Source organism: Micropterus salmoides, unplaced genomic scaffold, assembly GCF_014851395.1.
Source record: "Micropterus salmoides isolate LMB-PRFRI ecotype aquatic unplaced genomic scaffold, ASM1485139v1 Ms_hic_scaffold_4638, whole genome shotgun sequence".
Lineage (NCBI taxonomy): Eukaryota > Metazoa > Chordata > Actinopteri > Centrarchiformes > Centrarchidae > Micropterus > Micropterus salmoides.
The window spans coordinates 1-12037 of record NW_024044082.1 but is presented as its reverse complement, the minus strand read 5'-3'; the positions used below and the strand labels follow the sequence as shown (position 1 = coordinate 12037).

Sequence of the window (12037 nt, the reverse complement as noted above, 5' to 3'; positions counted from 1 at the left end):
TTCAAAGATGGGTTAAATGCACAGCCTCATATTCGCAGTTGGGAAATTTGGCCCATATATAAAGTTTATTATTTACTATCTTGCTATCTTCTTCCTTACTAAATTAGAGTTAGCAGCTAACCACATTATCATGTGAGATTACAGGTTGTTTGAGAATTGAAGGGCTTACACTTAGCCTGCGTGGCCCGGCTAGCTCAGTCGGTAGAGCATGAGACTCTTAATCTCAGGGTCGTGGGTTCGAGTCCCACGTTGGGCGTCTTCCTATTAGCTCAATCTGTGGGGACTGGATTGGGAGTAAAGACTTGCTGGATTGAGCCCCCTGAGCAACACTCTGAAAACGTAAGTCTTCACGGTACAATGTCTGCCCACTCTTGGATTGGTTAACTCCAGAGGCCTAAATTGAGGGACCATAGCAAGGCCCTGAAAACGTCACTGCTCCCTTGACACTGTACAATGCCTACCCATTCTAGGATTGGTTAAATCCAGTGGTCTAAATTGAGGGAGCATTAGCAAGGCCCTGGACCCGTAACTGCTCCCTGGGTGCTTTAAAGTGGCATTGAAATTCGCAGTTGGGAAAATTTGGCCCAATACTATAATTGTATGTGGTAATAAAGGTTATTATTTACTATCTTTGCTATCTTCTCTACACACTATAATTCTATGTTACTCAAAGTTTATCATTTACTCTTTTTACTATCGTCTCCCTTACGAAATTGAAGTTAAGGGATAATTAGCAAACTCAGGGTCGAGCCCCACGTTGGGCGCATTCCTATCGGGGCAGCATTAGCTCAATCCATGGGGACTTGGCTTAGGAGTAAAGATTTTCTGGTTGGAGCCCCATGGGCAACGCCCTGAAAACGTCACTGCTCCCTTGACACTGTACAATGCCTATCCATTCTAGGATTGGTTAAATCCAGATGCCTAAATTGAGGAGCATTAGCAAGGCCCTGGACCCGTAACTGCTCCCTGGGTGCTTTAAAGTGGCAGCCCATTCAAAGATGGGTTAAATGCACAGCCTCAAATTCGCAGTTGGGAAAATTTGGCCCATATATAAAGTTTATTATTTACTATCTTTGCTATCTTCTTCCTTACTAAATTAGAGTTAGCAGCTAACCACATTATCATGTGAGATTACAGGTTTGTTTGAGAATTGAAGGGCTTACACTTAGACTGACGTGGCCCGCTAGCTCAGTCGGTAGAGCATGAGACTCTTAATCTCAGGGTCGTGGGTTCGAGCCCCACGTTGGGCGTCTTCCTATTAGCTCAATCTGTGGGGACTTGGCTTGGGAGTAAAGACTTGCTGTATTGAGCCCCCTGAGCAACACTCTGAAAACGTAAATCTTCACGGTACAATGTCTGCCCACTCTTGGATTGGTTAAATCCAGAGGCCTAAATTGAGGGACCATTAGCAAGGCCCTGTACCTATAACAATTGGCCCACACTATAATTCTATGTTACTCAAAGTTTATCATTTACTCTTTTACTATCGTCTCCCTTACGAAATTGAAGTTAAGAGATAAGTAGCGAACTAAGGTAGAGCCCCATGTTGGGCGCATTCCTATCGGGGCAGCATTAGCTCAATCCATGGGGACTTGGCCCCCTGAGCAATGCTCTGAAAACGTAACTCTTCACGGTACAATGTCTGCCTACTCTTGGATTGGTTAAATCCAGAGGCCTAAATTGAGGGAGCATTAGCAAGGCCTGTACCCATAACAATTGGCCCACACTATAATTCTATGTTACTCAAAGTTTATCATTTACTCTTTTTACTATCTTCTCCTTACGAAATTGAAGTTAAAGGATAAGTAGCGAACTAAGGGTAGAGCCCCACGTTGGGCATTCCTATCGGGGCAGCATTAGCTCAATCCATGGGGACTTGGCTTAGGAGTAAAGATTTTTGGTTGGAGCCCCTTGAGCAACGCCCTGAAAACGTCACTGCTCCCTTGACACTGTACAATGCCTAAATTGAGGGAGCATTAGCAAGGCCCTGGACCCGTAACTGCTCCCTGGGTGCTTTAAAGTGGCAGCCCATTCAAGGATGGGTTAAATGCACAGCCTCAAATTTGCATTTGGCCCACACTATAATTCTATGTCACTCAAAGTTTATCATTTACTCTTTTTACTATCTTCTCCCTTACGAAATTGAAGTTAAGGGATAATTAGCAAACTCAGGGCCCCACGTTGGGCGCATTCCTATCGGGCAGCATTAGCTCAATCCATGGGGACTTGGCTTAGGAGTAAAGATTTTCTGGTTGGAGCCCCATGAGCAACGCCCTGAAAACGTCACTGCTCCCTTGACACTGTACAATGCCTACCCATTCAAGGATTGGTTAAATCCAGAGGCCTAAATTGAGGGAGCATTAGCAAGGCCCTGGACCCGTAACTGCTCCCTGGGTGCTTTAAAGTGGCAGCCCATTCAAAGATGGGTTTAATGCACAGCCTCAAATTTGCATTTGGCCCACACTATAATTCTATGTGACACAAAGTTTATCAATTACTCTTTTACTATTTTCTCCCTTACGAAATTGACGTTAAGGGATAATTAGCGAACTCAGGGTAGAGCCCACGTTGGGTGCATTCCTATCGGGGCAGCATTAGCTCAATCCATGGGGACTTGGCTGGGAGTAAAGACTTGCTGGATTGAGCCCCCTGAGCAACGCTCTGAAAACGTAACTCTTCACGGTACAATGTCTGCCCACTCTTGGATTGGTTAAATCCAGAGGCCTAAATTAGGGAGCATTAGCAAGGCCCTGTACCCATAACAATTGGCCCACACTATAATTCTATGTTACTCAAAGTTTATCATTTACTCTTTTTACTATCGTCTCCCTTACGAAATTGAAGTTAAGAGATAAGTAGCGAACTAAGGGTAGAGCCCCACGTTGGGCGCATTCCTATCGGGGCAGCATTAGCTCAATCCATGGGGACTTGGCCCCCTGAGCAATGCTCTGAAAACGTAACTCTTCACGGTACAATGTCTGCCTACTCTTGGATTGGTTAAATCCAGAGGCCTAAATTGAGGGAGCATTAGCAAGGCCCTGTACCCATAACAATTGGCCCACACTATAATTCTATGTTACTCAAAGTTTATCATTTACTCTTTTTACTATCTTCTCCCTTACGAAATTGAAGTTAAAGGATAAGTAGCGAACTAAGGGTAGAGCCCCACGTTGGGCGCATTCCTATCGGGGCAGCATTAGCTCAATCCATGTGGACTTGGCTTAGGAGTAAAGATTTTCTGGTTGGAACCCCATGAGCAACGCCCTGAAAACGTCACTGCTCCCTTGACACTGTACAATGCCTACCCATTCTAGGATTGGTTAAATCCAGAGGCCTAAATTGAGGGAGCATTAGCAAGGCCCTGGACCCGTAACTGCTCCCTGGGTGTTTTAAAGTGGCAGCCCATTCAAAGATGGGTTAAATGCACAGCCTCATATTCGCAGTTGGGAAAATTTGGCCATATAAAGTTTTTATTTACTATCTTTGCTATCTTCTTCCTTACTAAATTAGAGTTAGCAGCTAACCACATTATCATGTGAGATTACAGGTTGTTTGAGAATTGAAGGGCTTACACTTAGCCTGACGTGGCCCGGCTAGCTCAGTCGGTAGAGCATGAGACTCTTAATCTCAGGGTCGTGGGTTCGAGTCCCACGTTGGGCGTCTTCCTATTAGCTCAATCTGTGGGGACTTGGATTGGGAGTAAAGACTTGCTGGATTGAGCCCCCTGAGCAACACTCTGAAAACGTAAGTCTTCACGGTACAATGTCTGCCCACTCTTGGATTGGTTACTCCAGGTAGGCCTAAATTGAGGGACCATTAGCAAGGCCCTGAAACGTCACTGCTCCCTTGACACTGTACAATGCCTACCCATTCTAGGATTGGTTAAATCCAGTGGTCTAAATTGAGGGAGCATTAGCAAGGCCCTGGACCCGTAACTGCTCCCTGGGTGCTTTAAAGTGGCATTGAAATTCGCAGTTGGGAAAATTTGGCCCAATACTATAATTGTATGTGGTATATAAAGGTTATTATTTACTATCTTTGCTATCTTCTTCTCTACACACTATAATTCTATGTTACTCAAAGTTTATCATTTACTCTTTTTACTATCGTCTCCCTTACGAAATTGAAGTTAAGGGATAATTAGCAAACTCAGGGTCGAGCCCCACGTTGGGCGCATTCCTATCGGGGCAGCATTAGCTCAATCCATGGGGACTTGGCTTAGGAGTAAAGATTTTCTGGTTGGAGCCCCATGGGCAACGCCCTGAAAACGTCACTGCTCCCTTGACACTGTACAATGCCTATCCATTCTAGGATTGGTTAAATCCAGATGCCTAAATTGAGGGAGCATTAGCAAGGCCCTGGACCCGTAACTGCTCCCTGGGTGCTTTAAAGTGGCAGCCCATTCAAAGATGGGTTAAATGCACAGCCTCAAATTCGCAGTTGGGAAAATTTGGCCCATATATAAAGTTTATTATTTACTATCTTTGCTATCTTCTTCCTACTAAATTAGAGTTAGCAGCTAACCACATTATCATGTGAGATTACAGGTTGTTTGAGAATTGAAGGGCTTACACTTAGACTGACGTGGCCCGGCTAGCTCAGTCGGTAGAGCATGAGACTCTTAATCTCAGGGTCGTGGGTTCGAGCCCCACGTTGGGCGTCTTCCTATTAGCTCAATCTGTGGGGACTTGGCTTGGGAGTAAAGACTTGCTGTATTGAGCCCCTGAGCAACACTCTGAAAACGTAAATCTTCACGGTACAATGTCTGCCCACTCTTGGATTGGTTAAATCCAGAGGCCTAAATTGAGGGACCATTAGCAAGGCCCTGTACCTATAACAATTGGCCCACACTATAATTCTATGTTACTCAAAGTTTATCATTTACTCTTTTTACTATCGTCTCCCTTACGAAATTGAAGTTAAGAGATAAGTAGCGAACTAAGGGTAGAGCCCCATGTTGGGCGCATTCCTATCGGGGCAGCATTAGCTCAATCCATGGGGACTTGGCCCCCTGAGCAATGCTCTGAAAACGTAACTCTTCACGGTACAATGTCTGCCTACTCTTGGATTGGTTAAATCCAGAGGCCTAAATTGAGGGAGCATTAGCAAGGCCCTGTACCATAACAATTGGCCCCACTATAATTCTATGTTACTCAAAGTTTATCATTTCTCTTTTACTATCTTCTCCCTTACGAAATTGAAGTTAAAGGATAAGTAGCGAACTAAGGGTAGAGCCCCACGTTGGGCAGCATTAGCTCAATCCATGGGGACTTGGCTTAGGAGTAAAGATTTTTTGGTTGGAGCCCCTTGAGCAACGCCCTGAAAACGTCACTGCTCCCTTGACACTGTACAATGCCTAAATTGAGGGAGCATTAGCAAGGCCCTGGACCCGTAACTGCTCCCTGGGTGCTTTAAAGTGGCAGCCCATTCAAGGATGGGTTAAATGCACAGCCTCAAATTTGCATTTGGCCCACACTATAATTCTATGTCACTCAAAGTTTATCATTTACTCTTTTTACTATCTTCTCCCTTACGAAATTGAAGTTAAGGGATAATTAGCAAACTCAGGGCCCCACGTTGGGCGCATTCCTATCGGGGCAGCATTAGCTCAATCCATGGGGACTTGGCTTAGGAGTAAAGATTTTCTGGTTGGAGCCCCATGAGCAACGCCCTGAAAACGTCACTGCTCCCTTGACACTGTACAATGCCTACCCATTCAAGGATTGGTTAAATCCAGAGGCCTAAATTGAGGGAGCATTAGCAAGGCCCTGGACCCGTAACTGCTCCCTGGGTGCTTTAAAGTGGCAGCCCATTCAAAGATGGGTTTAATGCACAGCCTCAAATTTGCATTTGGCCCACACTATAATTCTATGTGACACAAAGTTTATCAATTACTCTTTTTACTATTTTCTCCCTTACGAAATTGACGTTAAGGGATAATTAGCGAACTCAGGGTAGAGCCCCACGTTGGGTGCATTCCTATCGGGGCAGCATTAGCTCAATCCATGGGGACTTGGCTTGGGAGTAAAGACTTGCTGGATTGAGCCCCCTGAGCAACGCTCTGAAAACGTAACTCTTCACGGTACAATGTCTGCCCACTCTTGGATTGGTTAAATCCAGAGGCCTAAATTGAGGGAGCATTAGCAAGGCCCTGTACCCATAACAATTGGCCCACACTATAATTCTATGTTACTCAAAGTTTATCATTTACTCTTTTACTATCGTCTCCCTTACGAAATTGAAGTTAAGAGATAAGTAGCGAACTAAGGGTAGAGCCCCACGTTGGCGCATTCCTATCGGGGCAGCATTAGCTCAATCCATGGGGACTTGGCCCCCTGAGCAATGCTCTGAAACGTAACTCTTCACGGTACAATGTCTGCCTACTCTTGGATTGGTTAAATCCAGAGGCCTAAATTGAGGGAGCATTAGCAAGGCCCTGTACCCATAACAATTGGCCCACACTATAATTCTATGTTACTCAAAGTTTATCATTACTCTTTTTACTATCTTCTCCCTTACGAAATTGAAGTTAAAGGATAAGTAGCGAACTAAGGGTAGAGCCCCACGTTGGGCGCATTCCTATCGGGGCAGCATTAGCTCAATCCATGTGGACTTGGCTTAGGAGTAAAGATTTTCTGGTTGGAACCCCATGAGCAACGCCCTGAAAACGTCACTGCTCCCTTGACACTGTACAATGCCTACCCATTCTAGGATTGGTTAAATCCAGAGGCCTAAATTGAGGGAGCATTAGCAAGGCCCTGGACCCGTAACTGCTCCCTGGGTGTTTAAAGTGGCAGCCCATTCAAAGATGGGTTAAATGCACAGCCTCATATTCGCAGTTGGGAAAATTTGGCCCATATATAAAGTTTATTATTTACTATCTTTGCTATCTTCTTCCTTACTAAATTAGAGTTAGCAGCTAACCACATTATCATGTGAGATTACAGGTTGTTTGAGAATTGAAGGGCTTACACTTAGCCTGACGTGGCCCGGCTAGCTCAGTCGGTAGAGCATGAGACTCTTAATCTCAGGGTCGTGGGTTCGAGTCCCCTTGGGCGTCTTCCTATTAGCTCAATCTGTGGGGACTTGGATTGGGAGTAAAGACTTGCTGGATTGAGCCCCCTGAGCAACACTCTGAAAACGTAAGTCTTCACGGTACAATGTCTGCCCACTCTTGGATTGGTTAACTCCAGAGGCCTAAATTGAGGGACCATTAGCAAGGCCCTGAAAACGTCACTGCTCCCTTGACACTGTACAATGCCTACCCATTCTAGGATTGGTTAAATCCAGTGGTCTAAATTGAGGGAGCATTAGCAAGGCCCTGGACCCGTAACTGCTCCCTGGGTGCTTTAAAGTGGCATTGAAATTCGCAGTTGGGAAAATTTGGCCCAATACTATAATTGTATGTGGTATATAAAGGTTATTATTTACTATCTTTGCTATCTTCTTCTCTACACACTATAATTCTATGTTACTCAAAGTTTATCATTTACTCTTTTACTATCGTCTCCCTTACGAAATTGAAGTTAAGGGATAATTAGCAAACTCAGGGTCGAGCCCCACGTTGGGCGCATTCCTATCGGGGCAGCATTAGCTCAATCCATGGGGACTTGGCTTAGGAGTAAAGATTTTGGTTGGAGCCCCATGGGCAACGCCCTGAAAACGTCACTGCTCCCTTGACACTGTACAATGCCTATCCATTCTAGGATTGGTTAAATCCAGATGCCTAAATTGAGGGAGCATTAGCAAGGCCCTGGACCCGTAACTGCTCCCTGGGTGCTTTAAAGTGGCAGCCCATTCAAAGATGGGTTAAATGCACAGCCTCAAATTCGCAGTTGGGAAAATTTGGCCCATATATAAAGTTATTATTTACTATCTTTGCTATCTTCTTCCTTACTAAATTAGAGTTAGCAGCTAACCACATTATCATGTGAGATTACAGGTTGTTTGAGAATTGAAGGGCTTACACTTAGACTGACGTGGCCCGGCTAGCTCAGTCGGTAGAGCATGAGACTCTTAATCTCAGGTCGTGGGTTCGAGCCCCACGTTGGGCGTCTTCCTATTAGCTCAATCTGTGGGGACTTGGCTTGGAGTAAAGACTTGCTGTATTGAGCCCCCTGAGCAACACTCTGAAAACGTAAATCTTCACGGTACAATGTCTGCCCACTCTTGGATTGGTTAAATCCAGAGGCCTAAATTGAGGGACCATTAGCAAGGCCCTGTACCTATAACAATTGGCCCACACTATAATTCTATGTTACTCAAAGTTTATCATTTACTCTTTTTACTATCGTCTCCCTTACGAAATTGAAGTTAAGAGATAAGTAGCGAACTAAGGGTAGAGCCCCATGTTGGGCGCATTCCTATCGGGGCAGCATTAGCTCAATCCATGGGACTTGGCCCCCTGAGCAATGCTCTGAAAACGTAACTCTTCACGGTACAATGTCTGCCTACTCTTGGATTGGTTAAATCCAGAGGCCTAAATTGAGGGAGCATTAGCAAGGCCCTGTACCCATAACAATTGGCCCACACTATAATTCTATGTTACTCAAAGTTTATCATTTACTCTTTTTACTATCTTCTCCCTTACGAAATTGAAGTTAAAGGATAAGTAGCGAACTAAGGGTAGAGCCCCACGTTGGGCGCATTCCTATCGGGGCAGCATTAGCTCAATCCATGGGGACTTGGCTTAGGAGTAAAGATTTTTTGGTTGGAGCCCCTTGAGCAACGCCCTGAAACGTCACTGCTCCCTTGACACTGTACAATGCCTAAATTGAGGGAGCATTAGCAAGGCCCTGGACCCGTACTGCTCCCTGGGTGCTTTAAAGTGGCAGCCCATTCAAGGATGGGTTAAATGCACAGCCTCAAATTTGCATTTGGCCCACACTATAATTCTATGTCACTCAAAGTTTATCATTTACTCTTTTTACTATCTTCTCCCTTACGAAATTGAAGTTAAGGGATAATTAGCAAACTCAGGGCCCCACGTTGGGCGCATTCCTATCGGGGCAGCATTAGCTCAATCCATGGGGACTTGGCTTAGGAGTAAAGATTTTCTGGTTGGAGCCCCATGAGCAACGCCCTGAAAACGTCACTGCTCCCTTGACACTGTACAATGCCTACCCATTCAAGGATTGGTTAAATCCAGAGGCCTAAATTGAGGAGCATTAGCAAGGCCCTGGACCCGTAACTGCTCCCTGGGTGCTTTAAAGTGGCAGCCCATTCAAAGATGGGTTTAATGCACAGCCTCAAATTTGCATTTGGCCCACACTATAATTCTATGTGACACAAAGTTTATCAATTACTCTTTTTACTATTTTCTCCCTTACGAAATTGACGTTAAGGGATAATTAGCGAACTCAGGGTAGAGCCCCACGTTGGGTGCATTCCTATCGGGGCAGCATTAGCTCAATCCATGGGGACTTGGCTTGGGAGTAAAGACTTGCTGGATTGAGCCCCCTGAGCAACGCTCTGAAAACGTAACTCTTCACGGTACAATGTCTGCCCACTCTTGGATTGGTTAAATCCAGAGGCCTAAATTGAGGGAGCATTAGCAAGGCCCTGTACCCATAACAATTGGCCCACTATAATTCTATGTTACTCAAGTTTATCATTTACTCTTTTTACTATCGTCTCCCTACGAAATTGAAGTTAAGAGATAAGTAGCGAACTAAGGGTAGAGCCCCACGTTGGGCGCATTCCTATCGGGGCAGCATTAGCTCATCCATGGGGACTTGGCCCCTGAGCGCCTGGACAAATGTAACTACTCTTCACGGTACAATGTCTGCCTACTCTTGGATTGGTTAAATCCAGAGGCCTAAATTGAGGGAGCATTAGCAAGGCCCTGTACCCATAACAATTGGCCCACACTATAATTCTATGTTACTCAAAGTTTATCATTTACTCTTTTTACTATCTTCTCCCTTACGAAATTGAAGTTAAAGGATAAGTAGCGAACTAAGGGTAGAGCCCCACGTTGGCGCATTCCTATCGGGGCAGCATTAGCTCAATCCATGTGGACTTGGCTTAGGAGTAAAGATTTTCTGGTTGGAACCCATGAGCAACGCCCTGAAAACGTCACTGCTCCCTTGACACTGTACAATGCCTACCCATTCTAGGATTGGTTAAATCCAGAGGCCTAAATTGAGGGAGCATTAGCAAGGCCCTGGACCCGTAACTGCTCCCTGGGTGTTTTAAAGTGGCAGCCCATTCAAATATGGGTTAAATGCACAGCCTCATATTCGCAGTGGGAAAATTTGGCCCATATATAAAGTTTATTATTTCTATCTTTGCTATCTTCTTCTACTAAATTAGAGTTAGCAGCTAACCACATTATCATGTGAGATTACAGGTTTTTGAGAATTGAAGGGCTTACACTTAGCCTGACGTGGCCCGGCTAGCTCAGTCGGTAGAGCATGAGACTCTTAATCTCAGGTCGTGGGTTCGAGTCCCACGTTGGGCGTCTTCCTATTAGCTCAATCTGTGGGGACTTGGATTGGGAGTAAAGACTTGCTGGATTGAGCCCCCTGAGCAACACTCTGAAAACGTAAGTCTTCACGGTACAATGTCTGCCCACTCTTGGATTGGTTAACTCCAGAGGCCTAAATTGAGGGACCATTAGCAAGGCCCTGAAAACGTCACTGCTCCCTTGACACTGTACAATGCCTACCCATTCTAGGATTGGTTAATCCAGTGGTCTAAATTGAGGGAGCATTAGCAAGGCCCTGGACCCGTAACTGCTCCTGGGTGCTTTAAAGTGGCATTGAAATTCGCAGTTGGGAAAATTTGGCCCAATACTATAATTGTATGTGGTATATAAAGGTTATTATTTACTATCTTTGCTATCTTCTCTCTACACACTATAATCTATGTTACTCAAGTTTATTTACTCTTTTTACTATCGTCTCCCTTACGAAATTGAAGTTAAGGGATAATTAGCAAACTCAGGTCGAGCCCCACGTTGGCGCATTCCTATCGGGGCAGCATTAGCTCAATCCATGGGGACTTGGCTTAGGAGTAAAGATTTTCTGGTTGGAGCCCCATGGGCAACGCCCTGAAAACGTCACTGCTCCCTTGACACTGTACAATGCCTATCCATTCTAGGATTGGTTAAATCCAGATGCCTAAATTGAGGGAGCATTAGCAAGGCCCTGGACCCGTAACTGCTCCTGGTGCTTTAAAGTGGCAGCCCATTCAAAGATGGTTAAATGCACAGCCTCAAATTCGCAGTTGGGAAAATTTGGCCCATATATAAAGTTTTATTATTACTATCTTGCTATCTTCTTCCTTACTAAATTAGAGTTAGCAGCTAACCACATTATCATGTGAGATTACAGGTTGTTTGAGAATTGAAGGGCTTACACTTAGACTGACGTGGCCCGGCTAGCTCAGTCGGTAGAGCATGAGACTCTTAATCTCAGGGTCGTGGTTCGAGCCCCACGTTGGGCGTCTTCCTATTGCTCAATCTGTGGGGACTTGGCTTGGGAGTAAAGACTTGCTGTTTGAGCCCCCTGAGCAACCTCTGAAAACTAAATCTTCCACGGTACAATGTCTGCCCACTCTTGGATTGGTTAAATCCAGAGCCTAAATTGAGGGACCATTAGCAAGGCCCTGTACCTATAACAATTGGCCCACACTATAATTCTATGTTTACTCAAAGTTTATCATTTACTCTTTTTACTATCGTCTCCCTTACGAAATTGAAGTTAAGAGATAAGTAGCGAACTAAGGGTAGAGCCCCATTTGGGCGCATTCCTATCGGGGCAGCATTAGCTCATCCATGGGGACTTGGCCCCCTGAGCAATGCTCTGAAAACGTAACTCTTCACGGTACAATGTCTGCCTACTCTTGGATTGGTTAAATCCAGAGGCCTAAATTGAGGGAGCATTAGCAAGTCCCTGTACCCATAACAATTGGCCCACACATAATTCTATGTTACTCAAAGTTTATCATTTACTCTTTTACTATCTTCTCCCTTACGAAATTGAAGTTAAAGGATAAGTAGCGAACTAAGGGTAGAGCCCCACGTTGGGCGCAT

At 45.0% G+C, this 12037-nt stretch overlaps 7 non-coding genes across 7 annotated transcripts; all 7 read left to right on the top strand.

Annotated features, from left to right (window-relative positions):
- The first annotated feature begins 183 nt into the window (after positions 1–183).
- On the top strand, positions 184–256 carry trnak-cuu. The gene has a single exon. It is a non-coding gene; the product is annotated as a tRNA-Lys (tRNA).
- A 922-nt stretch (positions 257–1178) lies between these two features.
- On the top strand, positions 1179–1250 carry trnak-cuu. The gene has a single exon. It is a non-coding gene; the product is annotated as a tRNA-Lys (tRNA).
- Positions 1251–3587: 2337 nt separating this feature from the next.
- trnak-cuu lies at positions 3588–3660 on the top strand. The gene has a single exon. It is a non-coding gene; the product is annotated as a tRNA-Lys (tRNA).
- Positions 3661–4587: 927 nt separating this feature from the next.
- trnak-cuu lies at positions 4588–4660 on the top strand. Its single transcript has one exon. It is a non-coding gene; the product is annotated as a tRNA-Lys (tRNA).
- Positions 4661–7982: 3322 nt separating this feature from the next.
- On the top strand, positions 7983–8054 carry trnak-cuu. The gene has a single exon. It is a non-coding gene; the product is annotated as a tRNA-Lys (tRNA).
- Positions 8055–10390: 2336 nt separating this feature from the next.
- Positions 10391–10462, top strand: trnak-cuu. Its single transcript has one exon. It is a non-coding gene; the product is annotated as a tRNA-Lys (tRNA).
- A 914-nt stretch (positions 10463–11376) lies between these two features.
- trnak-cuu lies at positions 11377–11448 on the top strand. The gene has a single exon. It is a non-coding gene; the product is annotated as a tRNA-Lys (tRNA).
- Positions 11449–12037: the final 589 nt, after the last annotated feature.